Consider the following 17,732-nt stretch of genomic DNA (forward strand, 5'->3'; position numbering starts at 1 on the left):
CCAAGAAGCAAGCATCTTTTAATTTCATGGCTGCAATCAGCATCTGCAGTGATTTTGGAGCCCCCAAAAATAAAGTCTGACACTGTTTCCACTGTTTCCCCATCTATTTCCCATGAAGTGATGGGACCAGATGCCATGATCTTAGTTTTCTGAATGTTGAGCTTCAAGTAAACCTTTTCACTCTCCTCTTTCACTTTCCTCAAGAGGCTTTTTAGTTCCTCTTCATTTTCTGCCATAAGGGTGGTGTCATCTGCATATCTGAGGTTATAATATATTCTTAAAAAGTAATTTTTATGAAATAAATGTAAGTGATGACAGTGCTACCTTGATAAATATTCCATTCCATTCCGTCGCTCAGTCGTGTTCAACTCTTTGTGACCCCATGGACTGTAGCCTACCAGGCTTCTCCCTCCATGGGATTCTCCAGGCAAGAATACTGGAGTGGGTTACCGTTTCCTTCTGCAGGGGATCTTCCCGACCCAGGGATCGAACCCGGGTCTCCTGCATTGGAGGCAGATGCTTTAACCTCTGAGCCACCAGGGAAGCCCATCTTATGGTAAAATTAGCATCCTGCCTTCATTTGATAGCTTTCTGAAACAGTGGCAACTTTGGCAATAGCAGTATTCACCTGCCCGCATCATCCATTCATGTGTAAACATCTATCTTAAGCACATTTCACAGTGTATTTGTGATGACTTCCTTTACTTGTGTTAAGAAAGCATCTTAGAATGCTGCTAAGGTCACTAGTTTCTGTGTAAAGTCATGCTGTGTGGTCAGTTAACTTACTGTAGCCAATTGTAAAGGCATCAACATGAATTTCAGGTGTGAGATCTTTCAGTAAAGATATATATTTTTGAGATAAATTCTATTTTTACTTTAATCAGATAAAAAATATTATTATTTTAAATATTACCAGTCTGTAGGGAGGTGGAAACAGACAATATTATGCTGTCACTAAAGCAAATTAAAGAGGTTTTTCCTTTAGCTTTATTATAAATACCAGCATTTGTCCTAAGTAGAGTTTTGAAAAGAAATTTTACAAACTGCAATATTCCCTTTTGTGTAACTGTGAATGAGTGATTTAACTTAATCTCATTTTTACTCTGATTTCAAACCCTCCTTACATATTTTGATTAAATAATTTATCCAAATGAGAATTGGTCCCTTTAATTCCATCTTTGTATCCCTCGTAAGCATATGTTCCTTTGTTAGGCCAACTCAAACACCAGGTGCTGAATATTTAATTTGAAGAGAACCTCCAGCATCTGGCAATAACCGTCAGTTTCTCTGCATCTGGCTTAGCTGGGATCTTTGTATGTTTATGTTTAGTCTTTTCAGATATTTTATAAAGAAAAAGAATGTGGGACAAACTAAGAAAAGAGATAAGGGAAAACAATACTGATGTATCATCACAAAATTGTTACAGTACCTGGTAAAAAAAAATTAAATGCAAAATTGAATAGATGGCTATAGAAAATGTTTTAAAACTCAAAAATATATTTTAGAAGTTAGTGTGATGGATAAGATTTCCTTATTATATAAAGAGTCCCTGGTGGCTCAGAGGTTAAAGCGTCTGCCTCCAATGCAGGAGACCCAGGTTCGATCCCTGGGTTGGGAAGATCCCTGGAGAAGGAAATGGCAACCCACTCCAATACTCTTGCCTGGAGAATCCCACGGATGGAGGAGCCTGGTAGGCAACAGTACATGGGGTCGCGCAAAGAGTCAGACATGACTGAGTGACTTCACTTTCACTTTCATGGTAGGTTGGGTTAGTTATCAAATTTAGGTTATCCTCCAAAAGAATTTCTAGCCTGATGTTAAGCAGTGTGGTTTTTGGAATTTTCATCTAGCAGATAATATTAAAGATTTGGAGTTGATGAGCAATAGTAAAGCAGGCAGTTTAACTCCTTCTCTTACCCACTTATGAAAGAAAGTGTTTGAGCTTCGCAACTAGTGAATATTATGACAACAAAGGTTGTCCTAATTTTCCTACTACAGAATAAATGAAAAGCTATTATCCACTAGGTCCTGAAGACACTACAGGCAGGCTGTTGGTCAAACATACTGAATTAATCATAATGGAAATGAAAGTACTTTATCTTGTCCATATTTAAAAATCTTATAGGATACCATTTACTGTAGAAGTGAGTTGAGAACTATTTATCAACTTAAATAACCATGAAATAGTAAAATTACAAGTATTTATGACAAAGATTGACACTACCTGTAGTATAATTCTATACATTATTTTTTACCTTTAAATATTATTGAAATATTGCTCTATGTACAATATTTAGTAACTTTTAAAAAATGGATATAAAATGTCTGTTTTGCTTGATTGTTACAGAGATTAAATGAGTCTTGTCTGTCTTATTAGCCACTAAGTCATGTCCAACTCTTTGTGACCCCGTGGACTATAGCCCACCAGTTTCCTCCGTCCATGGAATTCTCCAGGCAAGAATACATGAGTGGGTAGCTATCCCCTTCTCCAGAGGATCTTCCTGACTGGGATTGAACTGAGGTCTCCTGCATTGCAGGCAAATTCTTTACCATCTGAGCCACCAGGGAAGCCCCAAGAATACTGAAAAATTGTTAGTGTGTGATAGTCACTCATTGTTATAAAGATTAAATGAGTAAATTTATATAAAGCATGTATTAAGCACTGCACTTCACATATAGGAAGCCTTCAACAGATTATAGCTATTAGTTGCTACCTATTTGTCAAATTACCAAATAAGTGACTGTCCATGTTCAGAGCCAACCTTCCCATTGATGGAGACCTTTATCATTCATTAGGTCGTCCATTCCATTGTTGGATAGCTCTAAGGTTTAGAAAGGCTACCTTTATTTTTTTAATATTTATTTTTAATTGATTGATTGGTTTACAATATTGATTTGATTTCTGTCATACATCAACATGAATTAATCATAAGTGTACATACGTCCCCTTCCTCTTGAGTCTCCCTTTTACCTCCTACCTATTCCCACCCCTCTAGGTTATTACAGAGCCCCTATTTGAGTTCCCTGAGTCATATGGCAAATTCCCATTGGTTATTTATTTACATATGTTAGTGTATATGCATCCATGCTACTGTCTCCATTTATGAAAGGCTATCTTTATATTGAATCAAAATCTTCATTCTAACTTCCTACTCTTGGGATCGGTTTTGTCCATTGACTCAAATAGAACATCTACTCTGCCTTACGCATGGCAGCCCTTTAAACTTTTCTCCATAACTGCATCCTCCTCCTCTAAGACTTCTCCCTGTTGACAGGCATCTGTAGAAATTTCAACCCAGTAAAGACCACAACAGTCCATACTAGGGTGGCCAGGACAGAACTTCAGATTATAGATACTAGAGATTTAGTAATTAATGATTCAGTTCAGTTCAGTTCAGTCGCTCAGTCGTGTCCGACTCTGCGACCCCATGAATCACAGCATGCCAGGCCTCCCTGTCCATCACCAACTCCCAGAGTTCACTCAAACCCATGTCCATCAAGTAGGTGATGCCATCCAGCCATCTCATTCTCTGTCATCCCCTTCTCCTCCCGCCCCCAATCCTTCCCAGCATCAGAGTCTTTTCCAGTGAGTCAACTCATCAAATGAGGTGGCCAAAGTATTGGAGTTTCAGCTTTAGCATCAGTCCTTCTAATGAACACCCAGGATTGATCTCCTTTAGAATGGACTGGTTGGATCTCCTTGCAGTCCAAGGGACTCTCAAGAGTCTTCTCCAGCACCACAGTTCAAAAGCATCAATTCTTCAGCAATCAGCTTTCTTCACAGTCCAACTCTCACATCCATATATGACCATGGGAAAAACCCTAGCCTTGACTAGACAGACCTTTGTTGGCAAAGTAATGTCTTTGCCTCTTAATATACTATCTAGGTTGGTCATAACTTTCCTTCCAGAGTAGCGTCTTTTAATTTCATGGCTGCAATCAGCATCCCACCCTTATTCCAGATACTAGAGTTGGAGCTTAAGTTTGTGTATTATTACTTATGACATTTTGTATTATAAATAACAGAAACTTAAATAGCTTGAGTTAAAAAGTAATTTCTCAGGTTCTGATCAGTTATAGGTGGTACTAGTGGTAAAAGTCTGTCTGCCATTTCAGGAGACACAAGAGACAAGGGTTTGATCCCTGGGTTGAGAAGATCCTCCAGAGAAGGAAACGGCAACCCACTTCAGTATCCTTGCCTGGAAAATGCCATGGACAGAGGAGCTTGGCGAACTACAGTCCATGAGTTTGCAAAGAGTCAGACACATGTGCACGCGTGTACACGCACACATACACACACAGCTATTAGAATAGAATGATATCAAGAAAGGAGAAATGGAACTGAGACACAGGCACAACTGACCCAAGGAACCCGAATTTCAACAGAAGTTTCTTTTTCCATCTCTCATTTGATGTTCTCTCCACGGCAGATTCCTCTGTTGTCCCAATGGTAAAAACATGGATGCCTACAAATCCAGAGCTTTGCCTTTCAGAACCTCGGGTTTCAAGGGGTGACTGGCTTACCATTCTCTATATGAAAATAATCATATTTTAAAAATTATTATGAACTTAATAATTATTAAATCAGAACTAAACAATGGTATCTCATTTTTGAGTCACATGCCCACTCCTGGAACCCTTAACTATTGGGCAGGGAACTAGGTATTGTCGTGGTACAAGTGGGCATGCAACTGGAGAAAAAATGTTTTAGGTTTCTTTTTTTGACTAGCAGTTAATTAAGGTATCTTTTCCATTTATTTTTAAATTGATGTATAGTCTCATGTGTCCCATTCTGTATTTGTGATATTGTGAGCCTATGACATCATTTGTGCTGATTGAATTTCAGCACATCTTTAAAGCCTGAAATTTTTACTGGAATTCTTCATCCAACATATATTATTAATGTATTCCAATTGTCTGTCTGAAGTCTGGATTTCATATATTCATGAGTAGATAATAAAATGGATAGCGTCACAGAACCTTGTTGCAATCCATTAGAAACATTTTTCAAGGTTGACTTGGGTCCATTAATCAATAACTTTTGTAATTAGCCAACCATGATATCTTAGAAATGAGTCTTACCTGAAGCCTACAGATGTAAATGTCAGAGACACTGAGATTAGGAGATTCATCATCTCCTCCTCCCCCAGGAGGAAACTGTTTGAGGAACAGTGTTCCTGCAACACCAAAAAAGAGAAATTCTTTAACAGTGACCTGAAATGCCAATTTTCCCCCTAAAAGCAGAGGTGGTGCCTTAAATATTCTGTAGCATTGTATAGATCATTATCTCAACAAATTGTATTTCTAGTGAAAAGAGAACTCAAAAAGATATTTCCAAGAAACGCAGTTCTGACAGGAAGGACAAAGGTTCTAAAGCCCCAGATGGAAGGACTGAGGCAGATGCCTTGGGTAGCATGTCCATGTGCTGGCCCTAATCCAAGCCACCTCTACCCTGTGCTCTAAGATACCCCCAGCACCTAAATGCAAAGTCATGCTTGGAAAGCTCAATTTCCCTAAATATTTTCTCAATAAGTTTGGCTGATACCATCTTATTTTCTGGGTACTTTTTAACTGGTGTGTCAAATTGTGTTATTCATAGAATAAATGAACTATGCCATCAATAAACAGTTACCTTTAGCCCAATTTTTAAAAATGTTTTATTTTATATTGGAGTACAGCTAGTTAACAATATTGTGATAGTTTCAGGTACAGAGCAGATAGCCATACATATACATGTTTCCATTCTCCTCCATCCAGGCTGCCACATAACACTGATCAGAGTTCCCTGTGATATACAGTAGGTCCTTGTTGGTTATTCATTTTAAATATAGTGCTGTATACATGTCAAGCTCCAATTCCCTATCTATCCCTTTTCCCCACCTTCCCCCCAACCCCCTGGTAACCATAACTTCATTCTCTAAGTCTGTGAGTCTGTTTCTGTTTTTTTTTTTAAATAAGTTCATTTGTATCATTTCTTTTTAAATTCTACACATAAGGGATGTCATACAATATTTGTGTTTCTCTGTCTAACTTTACTCAGTATGACAATCTAGGTCTATCCATGTTGCTGCAAATGGCATTATCTTTTTCTTTTTAATGGCTGAGTAATATTCCATTGTATATGTGTGCTACATCTTCCTTATCCAAGCCTCTATCAATGGACATTTGCTGCTGCTGCTGCTGCTGCTGCTGCTGCTAAGTCACTTCAGTCGTGTCCAACTCTGTGTGACCCCATAGACGGAAGCCCACCAGGCTCCCCCGTCCCTGGGATTCTCCAGGCAAGAACACTGGAGTGGGTTGCCATTTCCTTCTCCAATGTGTGAAAGTGGAAAGTGAAAAGTGAAAGTGAAGTCGCTCAGTCGTGTCCGACCCTTAGCGACCCCACGGACTGCAGCCTACCAGGCTCCTCCATCCATGGGATTTCTAGGCAATAGTACTGGAGTGGCTTGCCATTGCCTTCTCCGCAATGGACATTTAGGTTGCCTCAAACCAATTTTGATGTGAAACCTTTATTCATTTACCCTTTCATTCATTTAACAGATATTAATCAAGCATTTAAAATGTGTCAAGCTCTGGGGATAACTCAATTCTCACAACAGACACAATCCCTGACTTCAGGGAACTTGAACATCCTCTTCTTCAATCAAACAAGTTGCTTACTGACCACTGAAGCTCCCAGGACTTTCCTGACCACCTCCACCCTCTACCCAGGATTCTTTCCTCTCCATGGGTCTCCTGTTTAAATCCAATCTCAAAGGGTATCCCTCTCCACCACACAGCTTCCAGATCAACCCAGCCTGCAGTGTTCTCTCTGCTGTGTGAGTTCCTGTAACTGAATTGCTTGTACAGCAAACAGCTATGGGCTACATTTTATGAAAGAAATAAGCTTTAGAGTAGGATAGAACCATGTTCAGATCTCACCCCAGTGAATTACTGGATTGTATAGTCATAAGTTATTTAATAGTTCTGTTCATTGGAAGGACTGATGCTCAAGCTGAAACTCCAATACTTTGGCCACCTCATGCGACGACTTGACTCACTGGAAAAGACTCTGATGCTGGAAGGGATTGGGGGCAGGAGGAGAAGGGGACGACAGAGAATGAGATGGCTGGATGGCATCACCGACTCGATGGACATGAGTTTGAGTGAACTCAGGGAGTTGGTGATGGACAGGGAGGCCTGGTGTGCTGTGATTCATGGGGTCGCAAAGAGTCGGACACGACTGAGCAACTGAACTGATAGTTACTTTTAATATTCCTTTCCTTTAATCTTTCTACTCTGGTTAAGTGGTTAACACATCATTTCTATACAGAATTACATTTAATTCTATTTTCGCCTACACCAGTGTGTTGTGTCCCTTCATATATTCTCATGTTGCCAGTTACTCTCTTTGCATTTCAGCCTGAAGAACTTTTTTCACTATTTCTTCAAGGCAGGTCTGGTGGTGGTGAACTCCCTCAGTTTTTTGATTGTTTCTTTGCTAATTTTTTGTTATTTTTTTAATCTTTATTTTTCCCTCATAACTGAAGGGTAACTTTGCTGAAATTATTCTTGCCTGACAAATTCATCTTTCCACCCGTCAGACATATCATTCTGCTTTCTACTATCCTGTAGGGTTTCAGCTAAGAGATCTACTGATATCCAAACAGGGCTTCCTTTGTAGGTTACTTTCTTTTATCCCTCTGGCTACGTTAAGATTCTTTATTATAGTTTTTAACAGTTTCACCATAATGTGTCTTGGAGATCTTTTTGCATTGAAATAATAAGGTCTTCTATTAGCTTCATGGAATTTTATGTCCAAGTCTTTCCCCAAGTTTGGGAAATTCTCACTATTATTTCTTTAAATATACTCTGTTTCTTTTCTTCCTCCCTTCTTCTTATAAGGCAGTTATTCTTATATTTACCTTTCTTATCAAATCCAATAGATTTTGTAGGGTTTCTTCACTTTAAAAAAATCTCAGAACTCTTTCCTCTTCTAATTGAATTACTTCTATATTTCTATCCGACAAGTAATTTATCCTCTCTTCCATGTGGTCTGCCCTATTACCAGTGACCTCTATTGTACAATTCATCTCATTCATTGAATTACTCAGGTCCAGAATTTCTGTTTGTTTGCTTGTTTTAATTTCACTCTCTTTGGTAAAGAGCTCCTTCTGTTCATTAACTGGGGTAGCCAGGCAGTTACTCAGTTTTGCTCTCCACCTCCTCCATAGGAAAGGTCACTGCTTTTCTCCTCCTTTGCTGGACATGTCTCCACTGCTGCCACCAAAAGTCCAACCCTTTGCAGGGTCACCCTTTTGAGGCTTGTCACCTTGGCAATTTCCTCCCTCTCCTCTGCATTCAAACTCATCCCGATCCCTCTTCAGTGTTATGCTAGACTCTCCCCCTTAGACAGGTTGCAATCCCACAAATTCTCTCTCATGAAGATTGCCTACATGTGTAATCTTCAGCTTTTCTTTCTCCCAGTCATGGCTAGTAGGGTGGGACAGGCTTGCTGACTCCTTTGAATCCTCAGCTCTTTCTCAGGCTCTGCCCATTTGTTTTTCAGATGCATAGGTGGGCTAGAAATCTGCTGAGTGCCTTGGTGTAATGTACAGAAGCACTTTTGTCCAGTCTTGAATATCTAATTAGTTGTTTAAAAAGGAGAAAGGGGTAGCTTATGCTTCAATGATGCACATTTCACTCCTAGAGATTCACTATTTGTTGCATGTAGCAGTGGATCATTATTATCGTTTGTATTTATTGTATAAACATACAAAAATTATACATTCAACTATTGAAAAATACATATTATTTCAGTTCAGATCTATTTCAAATAGTACAATAAACTTTCTTGTAAGTTTTGGGATGCCCTGTGTTTGTATTTCTATTGAATGAATACCTAGGAGATAAATTACTGGTTCATATGAAATATATACATTCAGCTTTAGAAGAGACTGTCAAACATTTTTCCAAAGTGGTTCTATGAATTTACACTTAAATTGGCAGCAGTGAATGAGAATTCAGTTCTTCACAGTTCAGTTCAGTTGCTCAGTCGTGTCCGACTCTTTGCGACCCCATGAATCACAGCACGCCAGGCCTCTCTGTCCATCACCAACTCCCAGAGTTCACTCAATCTCATGTCCATCGAGTCGGTGATGCCATCCAGCCATCTCATTCTCTGTCGTCCCCTTCTCCTCCCGCCCCCAATCCCTTCCAGCATCCGAGTCTTTTCCAGTGAGTCAAGTCGTCGCATGAGGTGGCCAAAGTATTGGAGTTTCAGCTTTAGCATAAGTCCTTCCAGTGAACACCCAGGACTGATCTCCCTTAGAATGGACTGGTTGGATCTCCTTGCAGTCCAAGGGACTCTCAAGAGTCTTCTCCAACACCACAGTTCAAAAGAATCAATTCTTCGGTGATCAGCTTTCTTTACAGTCCAACTCTCACATCCATACATGACCACTGGAAAAACCATAGCCTTGACTAGACAGACCTTGGTTGGCAAAATAATGTCTCTGCCTTTTAATATACTATCTAGGTTGGTCTTAACTTTCCTTCCAAGGAGTAAGCGTCTTTTAATTTCATGACTGCAATCAGCATTTGCAGTGATTTTGGAGCCCCCAAAAGTAAAGTCTGACACTGTTTCCACTGTTTCCCCATCTATTTCCCATGAAGTGATGGGACCAGATGCCATGATCTTTGTTTTCTGAATGTTGAGCTTCAAGCCAACCTTTTCACTCTCCTCTTTCACTTTCATCAAGAGGCTTTTGAGTTCCTCTTCACTTTCTGCCATAAGGGTGGGTGTCATCTGCATATCTGAGGTTATTGATATTTCTCCCAGCAATCTTGATTCCAGCTTGTGCTTCTTCCAGCCCAGTGTTCCTCCTGATATACTCTGCATATAAGTTAAATAAGCAGGGTGACAATATACAGCCTTGACGTACTCCTTTTCCTATTGGAACCAGTCTGTTGTTCTGTGTCCAGTTCTAACTGTTGTTTCCTGACCTGCATACAGGTTTCTCAAGAGGCAGGTCAGGTGGTCTGGTATTCCCATCTCTTTCAGAATTTTCCACAGTTTATTGTGATCCACACAGTCAAAGGCTTTGGCATAGTCAATGAAGCAGAAATAGATGTTTTTGCTGGAACTCTCTTACTTTTTCGATGATCCAGTGGATGTTGGCAATTTGATCTCTGGTTCCTCTTCCTTTTCTAAAACCAGCTTGAACATCTGTACGTTAATGGTTCACGTATTGCTGAAGCCTGGCTTGGAGAATTTTGAGCATGACTTAGTAAAGTCATCTTAACGTGTGAGATGAGTGCAATTGTGCGGTAGTTTGAGCATTCTTTGGCATTCCCTTTCTTTGAGGTTGGAATGAAGACTGACCCTTTCCAGTCCTGTGGCCACGCTGAGTTTTCCAAATTTTCATTTTTTCTACTCCCTTGCTGAAATTTGGTAGTGTCTGACTTTGTTTTGGCTATTCCAGTGAATGTGTGGTGATATTATTTTGTCATTTTAAGTTGCATTTCTTGATGATTGATGAAGTTAAACATGTCTCATATGTTTACTGGCCATTTGGCTATCCTCTTTGACTCTTTAAGTCATTTGTCCTATTTTGTATTGAATGTTTAGTTGTTTATATATCCTGCATATGAGTCTTTTTATATGAATTACCAATATATTCAACATTGTGTGACTTGAGTTTTGATTCTCTTCCTTGGCTACCTGATGCGAAGAGTTGACTCGTTTGAAAAGACCCTAATGCTGGGAAAGATTGAGGGCAGGAGGAGAAGGGGATGACAGAGGATGAGATGGTTGGATGGCATCCCCAACTCAATGGACATGAGTTTGGGTAGACTCTGGGAATTGGTGATGGACAGGGAGACCTGGTGTGGTGCGGTTCATGGTGTGCTGCATTCATGGAGTCGGACACAACTGAGCAACTGAACTGAACTGAACTGAATGGTGTCATTTGAGGAATAAGAATGTCCTAATTTTAAAGCTGATCGCCGATGAATTGATACCTTTGAACTGTGGTGTTGGAGAAGACTCTTGAGAGTCCCTTGTACTGCAAGGAGATCCAATCAGTCCGTTCTAAATGAGATCAATCCTGGGTGTTCATTGGAAGGACTGATGCTAAAGCTGAAACTCCAATACTTTGGCCACCTCATGCAACGAGCTGACTCACTGGAAAAGACTCTGATGCTGGGAGGGATTGGGGGCAGGAGGAGAAGGGGACGACAGAGAATGAGATGGCTGGATGGCATCACTGACTCTGTGGGCATGAGTTTGAGTGAACTCCGGGAGTTGGTGATGGACAGGGAGGCCTGGCGTGCTGAGATTCATGGGGTCGCAGAGAGTTGGACATGACTGAGTGACTGAACTGAACTGAATTTTAATATGTGCTTAGTTGCTCAGCCGTGTTCTATTCTTTTTGGCCCCATGGACTGTAGCCCACCACGTTCCTCTGTCCATGGGAATTCTCCAGGCAAGAATACTGAAGTGGGTTGCCATGCCTCCTCCAGGGGATCTTCCCAACCAGAAATCAAACCCAGGTCTCCTGGATTGCAGGCAGATTCTTAACCATCTGGGCCACCAGGGAAGTAATATAGTTTAAGTTAATGTTTTATGATTAGAATATTCTGTATCTTATTGAAGAAAACTTACTAGAGTTAATAAAAATATTGTCCAGTTTTTTCCTAAAAACCTTTGCTTAACTTTTGCATATCTAAGTCTTTAGTCCACCTAGAATTGATTTGTGAAGGGTGGCAGTAAAGAGTAACTATTCCTACTTGGAAATCCAAATAGCCTAGCACCATTTGTTAAAAAGAGCATTATTTATACACTACACCACAGTGTCACCTCTGCCAATATGAGGTAGCCCGGAGATGTGGAACCCTTTTCTATTATTTTTTTTAAGTCTATTCTTATACTAATTTCAATCTGTATTAATTTTAATAGTTTTTTAATTGTTGTGACACCTGGCTGTATAAGTCCTTCAGCTTGTTTCTATTTATTAATGATCACTTTGACAGTTTTTTCCCTCTTCCATTGTTATACGAATTTTAAAATCAGCTTGTCAATTTCTACACAGATGTATTGCAATTTTAATTAGAATTGTGTTTTTAATCTAAAAATTAATTTAGGAAAAAATTGCATTCTAACAGTTTTAAATCCTTCCAGTACATGAAAATGGGGTGGGGGGGGAGAGATAATTTATCTATTTATTAGGCCTTTACCCATTTCTTTTAACAAAGTGTTACAATTTTCAATGTAGAGGTCCTGATCACCTATCATCAAATACATTTTTTGACTTAAAGGGTTTTATGCTGCTATAAGTGTTATCACTTTAATTTCTTTTCCACACTTTTTGTTGCTGGTATGCAAAAATGCAATTGATTTCATACATTGACCTTAGATCCAACAACCTGAATAATAAATGTTAATTCCAGATATTTATCTCTAGATTTTTTTTTAAAAGATTTTTCTCTATACACAATTATATTTTCTGTGAGTAATGATAGTTTTATTTTTTCTTTTCCTAAATATTATGATTTTTGTTTCTTTTTATTGCCTCATTGCATTGGTTAAGATCTTATTTTTTCTTTTAATGGAAGTAGTGTTAGTAGAATCCATATAGTGTTCCTAATCTCAGGAAGAAAGTTTCAGTAATTGACCATTAAATTAACTTCTCTTTTTGATTTTCTAAGAGTCTTCATCATAAATCAATATTTTATCAAAAGTTTTTCTCTAGTTATTAAGATCATTTTATTTATCTCCATTTTTCTGTGAATATGTTTAATTATATTGACTGTTGTGTGTGTGTGCTCAATCGCTCACTTGTTTCCAACTCTTTGCAACTTCATGAACTATAGCCCACCAGGCTCCTCTGTCCATGGAATTTTCTAGGCAAAAATACCAGAGTGGATTGCTATTTCCTACTTGAGGGAATCTTCCCAAACCCGGGATTGAACTCATGTCTCTTTCATCTCCTGCAATGGCAGGCAGCTTCTTTACCATTACGCCACCTGGGAAGTCCTATTAATGGTGAACTATTATTAGCATTCCTAGAATAAACTTAATTGTGATGCATTATCCATTTTATATATTACTGAATTCCCTTTTCTAATCTATTAAATTTTTATTTGTGTATGTTCATGGTGCATATTGGTCTGTAATTTTCGTTTCTTTTAATTTTTGTAACAATTTAGCTATCAAGATTATGCTGATACCATAGAAATATTGGAAAAGGTAGCTTCTTTTTTCTATTTCCTGGAAGAGTATATATAAAATTGAAGTTTCTACTTTCATTACTATTTGCTAGAATTCACCAAAGTAACCATCTGGTCTAGGAGCATACTTTGTGGAGAGGTTAAAATAAAACATTTAATTTATTTAGTAGATATATGATATTCTGATTATTCTTTCTTTTTGTGTCAGTTTCAGTACATTTTATTCTTTAAGGAATTTATTTCATTTAAGTTGGCATAAAGTTATTTGCAGTCTTATTTTTAAAATATCTATAGGACCTATACGAATGTCTCTTTATTCATTAGTGATATTAGTATATTGTTTCTCTTTCTTTTTACATCAGTCTTTCCAGAGTTTTATCAATTTGATTAATTTTTTTCAAGGAACAAACTTGTTGATTTTCTTTATTGTATTTTGTTTTCTGTTTCTCTTATTTCTGCTCTTATTTTTTATTGTTTCTTTCCTTCTACTTTCTCTGTACTAATTAATTGTATGTGCCATTCTTTTTGTTTTGAGATAGAAAATTGAATCACCGATGAATAGCATTCTATTTTCTTTCTAATATATACACTTAAGAATATAAATTTTCCTCTAGGAACTGCATAAATTCTCTCAGTTTTTGTTAATCTGAAGATAAAGCATACTTTTGATGATTATAGGAATCAGTTCAGTTCAGTCACTCAGTCGTGTCCGACTCTTTGCCACCCCATGAATCACAGCACGCCAGGCCTCCCTGTCCATCACCAACTCCCGGAGTTCACCCAAACTCATGTCCATCGAGTCGGTGATGCCATCCAGCCATCTCATTCTCTGTCGGATTACAGGTTGGTAGTTATTTTCTTGATCATCATGTAACTATTTTCCAGATGTTTTCATATGCCATATTTTCAATGTCATTTAGCTCAATATTTTCTAATTTCAGTGTATTTCCTTATTTGATTCATGGATTGATTAGAATTTTATTGCTCAATTTAAAAAGCAGTTGTTGCTCTTCTAATTAGCTTTTGTTATGGGTGTTGAGAGAAATTCCACTATGCTTAGAGACCACACCCTGAATGATTTCAATCCTTTGAAATATATCGCAGGTTGCTTTATGACACAGCACATGGTAAATTCTAGTAAATGTTTGATACGCATTTGAAAAACACTGTGTATTCTATCACTGTTGAATGCAGTGTTCTACATTAAATTTTTAGAATATGTCCAGGTTTTTGCTGTTATAATCAATGGTACAGATACAGTATGTATCTTACTATATATATAACTTTTTGTTCTTGTTGAATTACTTCCTTCAAGTCATTCTCAGGAGTGGCATTATGAGGCCAAAGGGTTGGGAATATCTGTATGGCTCTTCCTGTTTATACATTGCTGGTTACTAAAAGTATTATATCTAATTATAATGCCAGTTATCATGCATGAATTCACAAAATTCCCCATGATGGTGGCTGTTGTAATTGTTTTGTTAATAAAGTGGATACTAAATTGTAACTCAAAGTTGCAGTAATTTTCATATCTTTGATAACTAGACAAGATAAATACTTTTCTAGGTGTTTACTTACACTTCAATTTCCTCTCATATAAGTTGCTTATTTATCTGTTTTACAACCTACTGGGATCTTGATACTTTTAGAATAAATTTGAATGGGTAATTTTACAATGTCAGCAATTCGCCCTTGGCTCATATTTGTTGCAAATGTTTTCCCAATTTATTATCTTTTGGTTTTAGCTTTGCTGTTTTTCACAGTACACTTATGTTCAGTTTATGTAGATTTGAATCTGTTCCTTTGCTTATGACTACTCTTCTCACTTGGAAACTGTGACAGTGTTTGATTCTTTCCTAGCTGAGTATTTCTTTTTGTTCTTGTAACATTTTTGTTAATATACGGTATACAGCAACACTGTCTAATAGAAATTTAATGCAAGCCACGTATGTGATTTAAAATGTTCTATTAGCCACAGAAAGTAAAAATAAACAGGTATAATTCATCTTAATCATATAATTTATTTGACCCAGTATCCAAAATACAGGCAGAATTTACTTTGCATGGTTCTGGCATGCATTAATTTCAGTTATCACCATTTAGTTTAATAAAAGTAGTCTTCCAATAACATGGTCTGAATCTCTATTATTCTGATATAATAAGTGTGAGTAGTTGCAGAAAGTACAAACTTCACTACTAGGCTTTCAGTGCACAAACAACTACCTGAACAAGTGAGCATCATTATCAGTGACCAATCAAAACATTTTTTTTTCAAATTCTGTTGGTAATTGTTCACTGCACACATATTATTCAATTCATGCATAGACAGAGAAGCATATAGTTGTGTTGCCTTCCTGTAGCTCAGTGTTAAACCCACATCAGTCAGTCAGTTCAGTTGCTCAGTCATGTCCGACTCTTTGCGACCCCATGAATCTCAGCACGCGAGGCCTCCCTGTCCATCACCAACTCCCGGAGTTCACAAAAACTCATGTCCATCGAGTCGGTGATGCCATCCAGCCATCTCATCCTCTGTTGTCCCCTTCTCCTCCTGCCCCCAATTCCTCCCAGCATCAGGGTCTTTTCCAATGAGTCAACTCTTCACGTGAGGTGGCCAAAGTATTGGAGTTTCAGCCTCAGCATCAGTCCTTCCAATGAACACCCAGGACTGGTCTCCTTTAGGATAACACTTTATAAAGATGGATAATCATTTAGGGAGTTGCCTGATAAAGTGAGAGATCAACAAAGAAATTTTTAAAAAATACTGTTGGAAATGAAAGCAGATGTGATGATGAACAATTGTGGGGACTCTGACAATTCTACTGTTCAAGAGACTAGATGAATAGCCTCAGAAATTTAGTAAAGGCAAATTTATTGACAGAAATGAGGAAAGTGGTTGTGACAAAAAGGAAAAATTTTCTGTCTGGGTGATCTGTCCATTGGTGTAAGTGGGTGTTAAAGTCTCCAACTATTTCTGTGTTACTGTTGATTTCTTCTTTTTGTGACTGTTAGCATTTGCCTTAATACTGAGGGCTCCTACATTGGGTCCATATATATTTACAGTTGTTAAATCTTCTTGAATTGATCCCTTGATCATTACATGGTGTCCTTCCTTATCTCTTGTGACAGTCTTTATTTTAAAGTCTCTTTTGTCTGAGTATTGCTACTCTCGCTTTCTTTTGGATTTCATTTGCATGAAATATCGTTTTTCATCCCCTCACTTTTAGTCTGTATTCTGAAGTGAGTCTTTTTATAGGCAGCATATATATGAGTCTTGTTTTTGTATTCATTCAGCCAGTCCATGTCTTTTGAATGGAGCATTTAAAATATTTACATTTAAGGTAGTTATCAATTTGTATGTTCTTATTGCTATTTTCTTCGGAGAAAATTGTTCTGAATTTGTTCTTGTAGGTCTTTTCTCTTCCCTTCCTCCACAGTTCTTTTGTGATTTGATGACTATTATTGTGTTTGGATTGCTTTTTCTTTTGTGTGTGTGTGTGTGTGTGTGTCTATTATAGTTTTTTGGTTTGCAGTTTTCATGTGGTTTTGATATAGCAGTCTATTTACATTCAAGGTTGTTTTAAGTTGCTTGTCTCTTTAATTTCACCTTCCAGTTCCTGCATTTGTATTTTCCTCTTCTTGTGTTTGCTGGTTTTGATTTCATATTTGTGTGTGGATGCTTTCCTACTTTTACTGTGTGCTTTCTTTTATTGGTGAGCTTTCCCCTTTATGATTTTCTTGTTTCTAGTTGTGGTCTCTTTTTTTTCCTTCTGCCTTGAGAAATTCCTTAATGTTTGTTATAAAGCTAGATTGTTGGTGCTGAATTCTTTATGTTTGCTTAACTGTAAAGCTTTTGATTTCTCCATTGAATCTGAATGAGAGCCTTGCTGGGTAGGGTATTCTTGGTTGTAGGTATTTCCCTTTTATCACTTTAAACATTATCATGCCACTCCCTTCTGGCCTGCAGAGTTTCTGCTGAAAAATCAGTTGATAACCTTTTAGGATTTCCCTTGTATATTATTTGTTGATTTTCCCTTGTTGATTTTAATATTTTTGTATTAAAACTTTTGTCAGTTTTATTAATATGTGTCTCAATGTGTTCCTCCTTGGAGTAATCCTATATGGGACTCTCACTGAATATTTCAAGTAGACTTGAGTGAACGTTTCCTTTCTCATGCTAAAAATACAGAATGCTTCATGAACTTGTGTGTCATCCCTGCACAGGGGCCATGCTGATCTTCTCGGCATCATTCCAATTTTAGTATATGTGCTGCCAAAGTGAGCACTGAAGTTCACGTAACAATCATAACTTCCCTCCATTGATTATTGCAATCATTTTGGCTTAGTAAGTGTAGTTTTGGCTTACTAAGTCACTTTTATGGTTTTACACTCTCTGTAAATCAAGGACTGCCTATATTATCATTTCAATAATTAATGTAAAAGTTTGGGATATATTGCATTCTTTTTTTCATACAAAGTCTTTAAAATACGATATGTATCTCACACTTAGAAACTGCTCAGATTAA

The 17,732-nt window shown here is 37.7% G+C and overlaps 2 non-coding genes across 2 annotated transcripts; one reads left to right on the forward strand and one right to left on the reverse strand.

Annotated features, from left to right (window-relative positions):
- Positions 1 to 1,546: 1,546 nt before the first annotated feature.
- TRNAW-CCA (transfer RNA tryptophan (anticodon CCA)) lies at positions 1,547 to 1,618 on the forward strand. The gene has a single exon. It is a non-coding gene; the product is annotated as a tRNA-Trp (tRNA).
- A 15,767-nt stretch (positions 1,619 to 17,385) lies between these two features.
- Positions 17,386 to 17,492, reverse strand: LOC129538809 (U6 spliceosomal RNA). The gene has a single exon (XR_008682344.1). It is a non-coding gene; the product is annotated as a U6 spliceosomal RNA (small nuclear RNA).
- Between the last annotated feature and the right edge of the window lie 240 nt (positions 17,493 to 17,732).

The sequence above is a fragment of the Moschus berezovskii genome, chromosome 2 (assembly GCF_049115385.1).
Source record: "Moschus berezovskii isolate FMDL1 chromosome 2, NW_MosBer_1.0, whole genome shotgun sequence".
Taxonomy (NCBI): domain Eukaryota; kingdom Metazoa; phylum Chordata; class Mammalia; order Artiodactyla; family Moschidae; genus Moschus; species Moschus berezovskii.